This window comes from Microtus ochrogaster, chromosome 5 (assembly GCF_000317375.1).
Source record: "Microtus ochrogaster isolate Prairie Vole_2 chromosome 5, MicOch1.0, whole genome shotgun sequence".
Taxonomy (NCBI): domain Eukaryota; kingdom Metazoa; phylum Chordata; class Mammalia; order Rodentia; family Cricetidae; genus Microtus; species Microtus ochrogaster.
Window position 1 is genome coordinate 19,516,212 of NC_022012.1, and position 8,933 is coordinate 19,525,144.

An 8,933-nucleotide genomic window follows, 5' to 3' on the forward strand; every position below is an offset into this window, starting at 1 on the left:
AGGTATGTGCCAAATACATTGATGGGGACATCACACAGGTTTTACAAGTTATACTGGTATCTGGTGACCTTTTAGCTTTTGGTCTGCTAAGAATACATTCTAAAGGTTTTACCTGCTAGTTAAAAGAATACCAGGTCAGAGAGAGAAGTGATAAATGGCCCTTAAGAATATTAAAGATAACCTAAGATAATTTTGGCTACTGATCTGGAACATTTCAACTCTCTACTATCAGACCATTCTAACAAGTTTGTAGACTCAATATTTAAGTGTGGCTTTTCCAAGGAACTTCAGCCCACAGGATTCAGTAGCTTAGCCTCAGGAACACAGTGATTTCCCTCTTTACTTTGGAGTTGCTGGGCAGGAATTAGAATCTGCATCTCCCTACCTGACCCCCTCACCTTGTTAGTGCTGGAGTAGACCATCCCACATGGTCAGGTTCTTAGACCATGGCATGAAGACAAAAGAAAATTCTCCCTAATCTGTGTTCTGACAAGATGGACCTGATCATCTAGTCCATGTCCTGGGTAGGACATGATCTTTCTCTACAACCGAACTAAAAGAACTGTCACACCCATCTGTCCCTCCAGAGTGACACTTTAGACAGCACTGGGAGAACACCTATTAACCAAGGGAGAGAGAGAGAGCTTAAAAATGTGAAAGGGGGAGAATCAGGAATACATCAACAAGAGTGGAGTGTCTTCTTCATGCCAAATACCACATTCACACACGTCCCCAGAACCCATGGAGAACTTCAGCATTTAACCCTCCTGTAAATGAAGAAGCCTACGAGTGTGTTGTGTGGTCATGTGATACTCAGTGTCACTGGTGGTAGGTGCCCTAGCAACAGAACTGTGTTGCAGTAGCATTTGCAGCAGAACTGTAGCAGTATTTGCTGCAGCAGCACTGGCCATCACAGTGTGCAAGATGGTGTCTAACGGACTGGCCAGCATCTTCAACTAGGGTCTGTGGTGAGGATGCCCACCGAGGCTCTGTGTAGTAGGGAGACTACTTGTTCACTCTTGGATGCCCAGATCTGAAACAATCACTTAGAAACTGTATCATTCGAATCACTGCTTGGCTAATAGGTTAAGCATATTTTTAGCTAGCTCTTATATCCTGAACTAACTCACTCCATTAATCTGTGTATTGTCATGTGGCTGTGGCTTACCAGCAAGGTTCCGTCTGGTGTCTGTCTCTGGCAGGCCTACATGGCTTCTCCTTGACTCTGCCTTCTCTCTCTCTCTCTCTCTCTCTCTCTCTCTCTCTCTCTCTCTCTCTTAGCCTGGCTATATTCTGTTAAGCCATTGGCCGAAAGCAGCTTTTTTTTTTTCATTAAACAATAAAAGCAACACATACACAGAAGGACTTCCCACACCAGCTCTAGTCTGCTGAAGGCTTGAATGAAGCTGCAGGACCACATGTCACTGGCAAGTTGATGCCAGGATTACTCAGTCCCTTGCCACAGGAACCTCTCTATACTATTGCTGTGAATGTCTTTTGGACACAGGTGTGTGTTTTCTCCCAGGCAAGTGATCCAAGAAAGAGCAAGGGACAGGCTACCATGTTTATTGACATAGCGTGGGAAGTCATACAACAGAACTTCCCAGTGTGCTATTGGTTATGCACCTCAGCTCTTTCGTATGAGAGCTGAGCACTGGAGGGCTGCTGCTGCCTCAACGTCCTGCCCATCAGCTGCTTAATACTTTCTCAGGTGTGGGTGCTGCTACAATGAAGATCTCTGCAAGTCTTTCTGAAACAGTTGTTATGGGGGAGTCACATTTGGGACCAATGAACAGAGCTTCCCAGGGCACAGACAGGGAAAGGGCTAACATGAGGGCCAAAAAAGTGTCTGGTCCCACCCTCTGGTTTCTGTACCGCAAAGCCAATTTTATATTTTTATATATTTTTATATTTATATTATATATAGAGTATATATATATTATAATGGGGAGGGGGTGATAGAGGAAGAGGATGCGGAATGAGAACATGGGGGAACAGGATGTTCGGTTGAGTTGGAGGGAGGAATGGAGAGGGAGAACAATGAGAGAGATATCTTGACAGAGGGAGCCATTATGGGGTTAAGGAGAAACCTGGTGCTAAAGAAATTTACAGGAATTCACAAGAATGACCCCAGCTAAGACCTCTAGCAACAGTGGAGAAGATGCCTTCTCTTGTAATCAGATTGGTGATTACCCCAATTTTCATCACAGAACCTCATCCAGTAACTGATGGAAGCAGATGCAGAGATCCACAGCCAAGCATCAGGCCAAGCTCCAGGAGTCCAGTCAAAGAGAGGGAGGAGGGATCATATAAGCAACGGGGTCAAGATCTTGATGGAGAAACCCACAGAGAAAGCTGACCCGAGCTCCTGGGAGCTCACAGACTCTGGACCGACAGCTAGATAGTTTGGTATGGGACATCTGCACGTGGGTGACAGTTGTGTGCCTTGGTCTCTTTGTGGGACCCCTGGCAGTGGGACCAGGATCTATCCCTGGTGCATGAGCTGGATTTTTGGAGCCCATTCCCGACGATGGAATGCTTTACTCAAACTTGATGCAGGCTGGGGAGGGGCTTAGTTTTGCCTCAACTTGATGGGCTAGGCTTTGTTGACTCCCCATGGGAGATCTTACCCTTTCTGAGGATTGGATGGGAAGTAGGATGGCGAGGGAGGGGAGAAGATGGTTGGGGAAGAGCTGGAGCAAGGCGCCAGCAGCCACTAGGTGGCAGTGCTGCCTCGGCGCCAACCTTCCGGAACCTTCTGACTTTAGTCCCTGGCTGGGCAGTGAGCGCACGCAGCTAAAGTAATGAATGCTTCTGGAAGCGAAGAAAAGTCCTTTCTGAGAACCATGAACTTGGTTCACGGAAAGCCCTGCCCTGGTTCTGTATTCCAGCTCTCTCCGAGAGGCAAGTTTTTCTCCTCTTGCCTGTTTTCCTGTCTGCCAAATGGAAGCGCTTGTGTAAAGACTGCTATCAAATACTGTCCCCTGTGTGTTGGCCCAGCTGTTGCCTCACTTCAGAGAAGAAATGTGCCACCTGCGGTGCGGTCCCCAGAGCCCATCCTTTGGGAGCAAAGGAAGCCTGTCCGCATAGATGGACGTGTACAGCGCATGTGTGGTGTACCCTGCTCCAGTCAAGTAGCCCGGCTAAGGGATTCAGTTAAAATCAAGGCTGGCCAGGGGGAGACCTCGGAGCCCAGGACTCCTCTCGCAGGTGTGTGAAGGCAGACCTTGGCTACCCACTGCAGGGTGCCCAATTCCAGGGCCTCCTGTTTACTAGGACCTTTTCACAGTTAATGGGAATTGTTTCCTTGAAAGGGAGGGAGAGGAACTTGGTAACTTTTATATGGGCCGTGTGTGTGTGTGTGTGTGTGTGTGTGTGTGTGTGTGTGTGTAAGAGAGAAAGAAAGAGAGAGGCCAAGGTCTTAAAAGTCCTACCGCTGAGCAGTACCCATGCCCAGAAGGCGGAAGGTGGGGTAGCCAGAGCAGGGTGGGACAACCCCAGGCCAACTCCCAGAGCTGTGGTGGGCTTGGGCTTTGAAGGCATGGAGTCCTGAGGGGATGGGGAAGAAGGAAACAAGACAGGGGTGTTGGAATAATCTGGTAAAAACCAAGCTCCCAAGCACATAGGGTCACCCTCCTGTCTCACCAGAAGGCTTTGCAAACCCAACGCAACTTTCTAGAAGGCGGGAGGTTTAAGGTCCACTCCACTCAGCGCATCTTCATGGAGGTCAGAAGCAAACCCATCCTGCCTCTGTCACAGAACCCAAGGCAAGTTTCATTTCTTCTCATCAAGATGTATGTTATCGTTTATTATGCATGCGCCTCTGTATCTGCACTTGAGCAAGGCAGTGTCTGTGGAGGTCAGAAGAGGGCACGTGACCCACAGAGGCCAGAGTGTGCGCTGCAGACGGAGGTGCTGGAAACGGAACTGCAGTCCTCTGAAAGAGCAGCGTGTGTTCTCCTAAGGGCTGCAAGCTTCTTGGCTTTGTTAAGTCTTGCCCACTTAGAGAATGAAGACTTTCCTCTACCCCACAGCATCTTTGTGTAAACAAGATTCGCTTATAGCCTGCTCTCTGATTTGTCGAGCATCTAGAATATGCAGTGTGCTCAGTCAGTACAATAGCACGAGCAACGGAGATCATGGCTGCTTGGTTTGGGGGCTGTCCCAAGTATGTCCCGTTCCTGCCTGTGGGGGTGGGCCAGACCAGTTATGACTCATAGAAAAGGCATGCAAGGTATCCTTCCACCTAAACAGAAAACTCAACGTGGCTGTTCCTAGGGTCTTGACTCCATCCCTCCCACCTGTGGTCTGAAAAAGGTGGAAGCACCTTTGTGTGTTCAAGGCTATGGGCCTGTCACGCACTAAACAGTAAATGTGCTGTGATTGGGTGACCAGGACGCGGGCAGCAGCCTTGAGCCTATCAGTGTCTCAGGGAGTGGCAAGAGTAAGCCAGGCGCTCTGGGAGGGCAAGAACGGCTGCTGAGAGAAAGATGCGTGTAGGGCAAAAGAGTGGAGGGCAGTGGGGTACAGGTTGTGGGCACTGCAGAGAGGCCTTGTGTAGGGAGGCTGTGAAATCGTGTTGAAGCCCGTTTCTTGGCAGGACCCATACAGGAGGAGCTGCTGTGGTCAGTCTAAGAACTCCTGGTCTGTACACCCTGAGGACCTCTTCAGGGTCCATCCATCCTCACCCCCACCCTGAGGACCTCTTCAGGGTCTGACCATCCTCACCCCACCCTGAGGACCTCTCCAGGGTCCATCCATCCTCATCCCCACCCTGAGGACCTCTTCAGAGTCCATCCATCCTCACCCCCACCCTGAGGACCTCTTCAGGGTCCATCCATCCTCATCCCCACCCTGAGGACCTCTTCAGGGTCCATCCATCCTCATCCCCACCCTGAGGACCTCTTCAGGGTCTGTCCATCCTCACTCTCACCTAGGGAATTTTTTTTTTTTGATAAAAAGGAGGAATCCTCAAATACTATTTTTTTGAATCCTCAAATGATTTTCAGTGTCTTCTCTTAGTGGCTGACAGCCTGAAGCAGTTGGACAGAAACCAGAAGGAACTGCTTGGCACTGCCCTCGTCTCGAGGGGCCCTCCAGTGAAATGCGAAGACAACACAGAAAATGTTTCTGAGGACTTGAGATCCAGTAGGCTCGTCCAGGGAAAACTTCTCAAGTATTTCTCTTCTGGTGGTTTTGGTTTTCTTGACATCAAGCTTGTAGGTGTAAGAAGTGCTGAAAAGCTCCCATATCTGGAAGCCAGAGAGTAAGGAAGCTGGACCCAAGCCAGATATACTGTTCTTACGTTCAAATAAATGTGTGCGTGTTTGCAGTGATGCTTGGAATACCAGCAAATGTTTATAAAGCCAGGCGTGATGGTGCACCCCTGAAACCAGCACCAGGCTGGGCTACACAGATTACATCTTGTTCCTAGCTCCCCCTGCCCCCCAAGAGATATCTTAACTATTTTGAGAAGGATACAGGGGCCAAGGATAAATGTAATTTCCTAAATAAAGGAAGGGAGGGGCACGTGCTCAACCAAGGCAGTGATGGAGAAACGAGTGGGCACCTGCTGGGTCCAGGTGGCGATGGTTCCTAACTTGAGGCATATAGCTAGGGGGAATCTCTACTTGTCCCACTTGTACCTCCAAGCAGAAATGCTGGGCAGTGACCTCTGAGGGAATCCAGTACCACAGGCAGCAGGGAACTGTTGGGTCTGGAGATCTTCCTGTACCTGTGTGCCTGAATCTTTGTTTCATGAGCCTCAGCATTGGGTGGATTCACGAGGTTTTCTAAACACAGAAAACCTCTGTTTGGCAGCATTTGCTCACTGGTTTCTCTCGGGGTTGACATTACAGGTAAATTAGTTCTCCCTGGAGCGTTGGCTCCTGCTCTCCCCACAGAGAAAGTCTGTCTACAGCCCAAACCTAGTCTGCCAATATGGGTTTTAGGGAAGCGGAGCTGAGGGCTGGGCCACATCCAGATAGTCCTGGTCAGTCCTGGATGTGGCCCCTTAAGCAGGGGTCTAAATGGATTGCCCTTGTTGAACAAATGGGACATAACTGCAGTTCTGGTCGCCAATGCTGGTGACACAGGCTGATCTACAGAGATACCTTAGGCCCTTAGTGCTGCGTCCTCCAAAGACTCCTTCTGAGGGGGGGAAGCTGAGAAATAAGCCAGCCGAGAAAAAAGCCAGCAGAGAAAACAGCCAACAGAGAAATAATCAGCAGTGTTTAATAAAAAAAAAATAATTTTATTTCTAACATCGTTAAAAAAATAGATTATGAAAAAATTTACTACAAAAATATATTTACTCTCTGAACTTTTAAAAATTGTTGACAGATGCTGCAAAAATATTAAATCAATGAACAGGAACACCCTGTCCACACATTAGAAGACAAAATATTGTTAGGACGAAGACACTTCCCAGATTTGTTTGTAGATTTTACACAGTTCTGGGGGAACAGTTAGCTGGCTTTTTGATAAAACTGCAAGTTGTTCCTCATGCTAGCAAAACTCAGGGAACCCAATCTTTCTTCTTTGCTTTTTTTGTTGCAATGAAACACTGACCAAAAAAAACTTGAGGAAGGAGAGAGTTTACTTGGCTTGCGGGGTTCCAATGCATCATTAAGGGAAGCCAAGGTAGGAACTTGAAGCAGAACCACGGAGTAATGCTGGAGCCTGCTGGCTTGCTTCCAGGCTCACACTCAACCACCTTGTACCTCCATGGGGGTCACCTGCCTAGGGTTGTACCACCCTAGTAGACATCAGTTAGCAATCAAGAAAACGCCACACAGGCCTACCCAAAGGAAGTCGTTCCTCGCTGAAGTTCTCTGTCCTCAGACGCTTCACAATGCCGACTGGAATTAACTATGACACCAGAGTAGCTAACACAGCGGTGAAAAGGAAGAGCAAAGCAAGACCTGCGGATCTGTAAGTCAAGATGCTGTGGTACCAGCCTGTGGACACCTTAGCAGAACAGAGCTGGGAATCCAGACACTGGTTCTCAGATTTACAGCCAACCAATTTCCACCAGGGATGACTCATGAGTTGCTAACATCAAACTACATGTAAGCAGAGGGGAAGTTTTATCAAGTGTTAATGGATGCGAGACAGGGAAAATAATTGCCTGCTGAAGTAGAAGCACACTAATTAGAGGTTAGATGGAAACTGCAGACAGGCAAATTCTGTGGCCATGTGCTTCTGAGTGCTGCAGGTGTCCATGGAGGCTACAAGAGGGTGTTGGATCTACTGGAGCTGGAGTTGTAGGTGCTTGTGAACTCCAGTCCTCTGCAAGAACAGGAAGTGTTCTTAATTGCCGAGCCCTCTCTCTAGCCACTCAGTTAGTTGATAACATTGCTTGGGATGTACTGGAGACATGCACACAACAAATGAGCTTATGAGAGTTCAGGTCAGGCTTTTTTACTATTATTTATTTATTTATTTATTTATTTATTTATTTATTTATTTATTTTTTATTGAGCTCTACATTATTCTCTGCTCCCCTCCCCATCTCTCCCTTCCCCTTCAACCCTCTCCCAAGGTCCCCATGCTCCCAATTTACTCAGGAGTTCTTGTGTTTTTCTACTTCCCATGTAGATTAGATCCATGTAAATCCCTCTTAGGGTCCTCATTGTTGTGTAGGTTCTCTGGGATTGTGGTTTGTGGTCTGGTGTTCTTTGCTTTATGTTTAAAAACCACTTATGAGTGAGCACATGTGATAATTGTCTTTCTGGGTCTGGGATACCTCACTCAAAATGATGTTTTCTAGCTCCATCCATTTGGCTGCAAAATTTAAGATGTCATCACTCTTTTCTGCTGTGTAGTACTCCATTGTGTAAATGTACCACATTTTTCTTATCCATTCCTTGGTCGAGGGGCATTTAGGTTGTTTCCAGGTTCTGGCTATGACAAACAATGCTGCTATGAACATAGTTGAGCATATGTCCTTGTGGCACGATTGAGCATCCTTTGGATATATACCTCAAAGTGGTATTACTGGGTCTTGAGGAAAGTTGTTTCCCAACATTTTGAGAAAATGCCACACTGACATCCAAAGGGATATACCAGCTTGCATTCCCACCAACAATGCAGAAGTGTTCCCTTTACACCACAACCTCTCCAGCATAAGTTGTCATCAATGTTTTTGATCTTGGCCATTCTTACAGATGTGAGATGGTATCTCAGAGTTGTTTTGAGTTGCATTTCTCTGATGACTAAGGATGTTGAACATTTCCTTAAGTGTCTTCCAGCCATTATAGATTCCCCTGTTGAGAGTTCTCTGTTTAGGTCTGTACTCCATTTTTTTTTATTGGATTATGTGTTCTTTTGATGCAGGTCAGCCTTCTTTTCCATTGCCAGAGAGTGGAAAGATCCTCATCTGTCAGCTGAGATGTAGAACAGCCACCCAGGGGATGCTGCTTGCTAGAGAAAAGAACAAGGTGCTGAGCCATGCTACCGCCTGATGAACATTAAGCTACATGAAAGAAGCACTAGAAGAAGATACAGGTGCTGAAAAATGTTCCAATATTGGACTGAGGATGTAGCTAAGTGATAGAGCATTTGTTTCATGTGTGCGAGAGCCTGTAGGATCAATTTCTAGAATGGTGGGGAAAAGGGAAAAAGACAATGGTCACACAACTTTGAACATCCTGAACATTGTTGACTTAACATGCTTTAGATAAGGAAGTATGTTAGCAAATGCTACAAATACTTAGTGATGATTACTTTTAAAGATTCTTACACAGGGCAGTCGCGGCGGCGGCGGAGCAGCGGCGCAGTCACGGCGGCTGCGGAGCGACACAGCGCTGCAATCAAAAATAGGCTCTGGGGGACCGGCGGCGACAGAAGCAAGCAGCGGGGACCGGCGTGGAGGCAGAGGCAAGCGGCGGGGTCCAGAGGGGTCCGGCGAGGCAGCAGCGGGGACCGGCACA

General features: G+C 47.6%; 1 pseudogene; it reads left to right on the forward strand.

Annotated features, from left to right (window-relative positions):
• The first annotated feature begins 2,804 nt into the window (after positions 1-2,804).
• The window catches only part of LOC101987940, a 72,207-nt pseudogene continuing 66,078 nt past the window's right edge, over positions 2,805-8,933 (forward strand).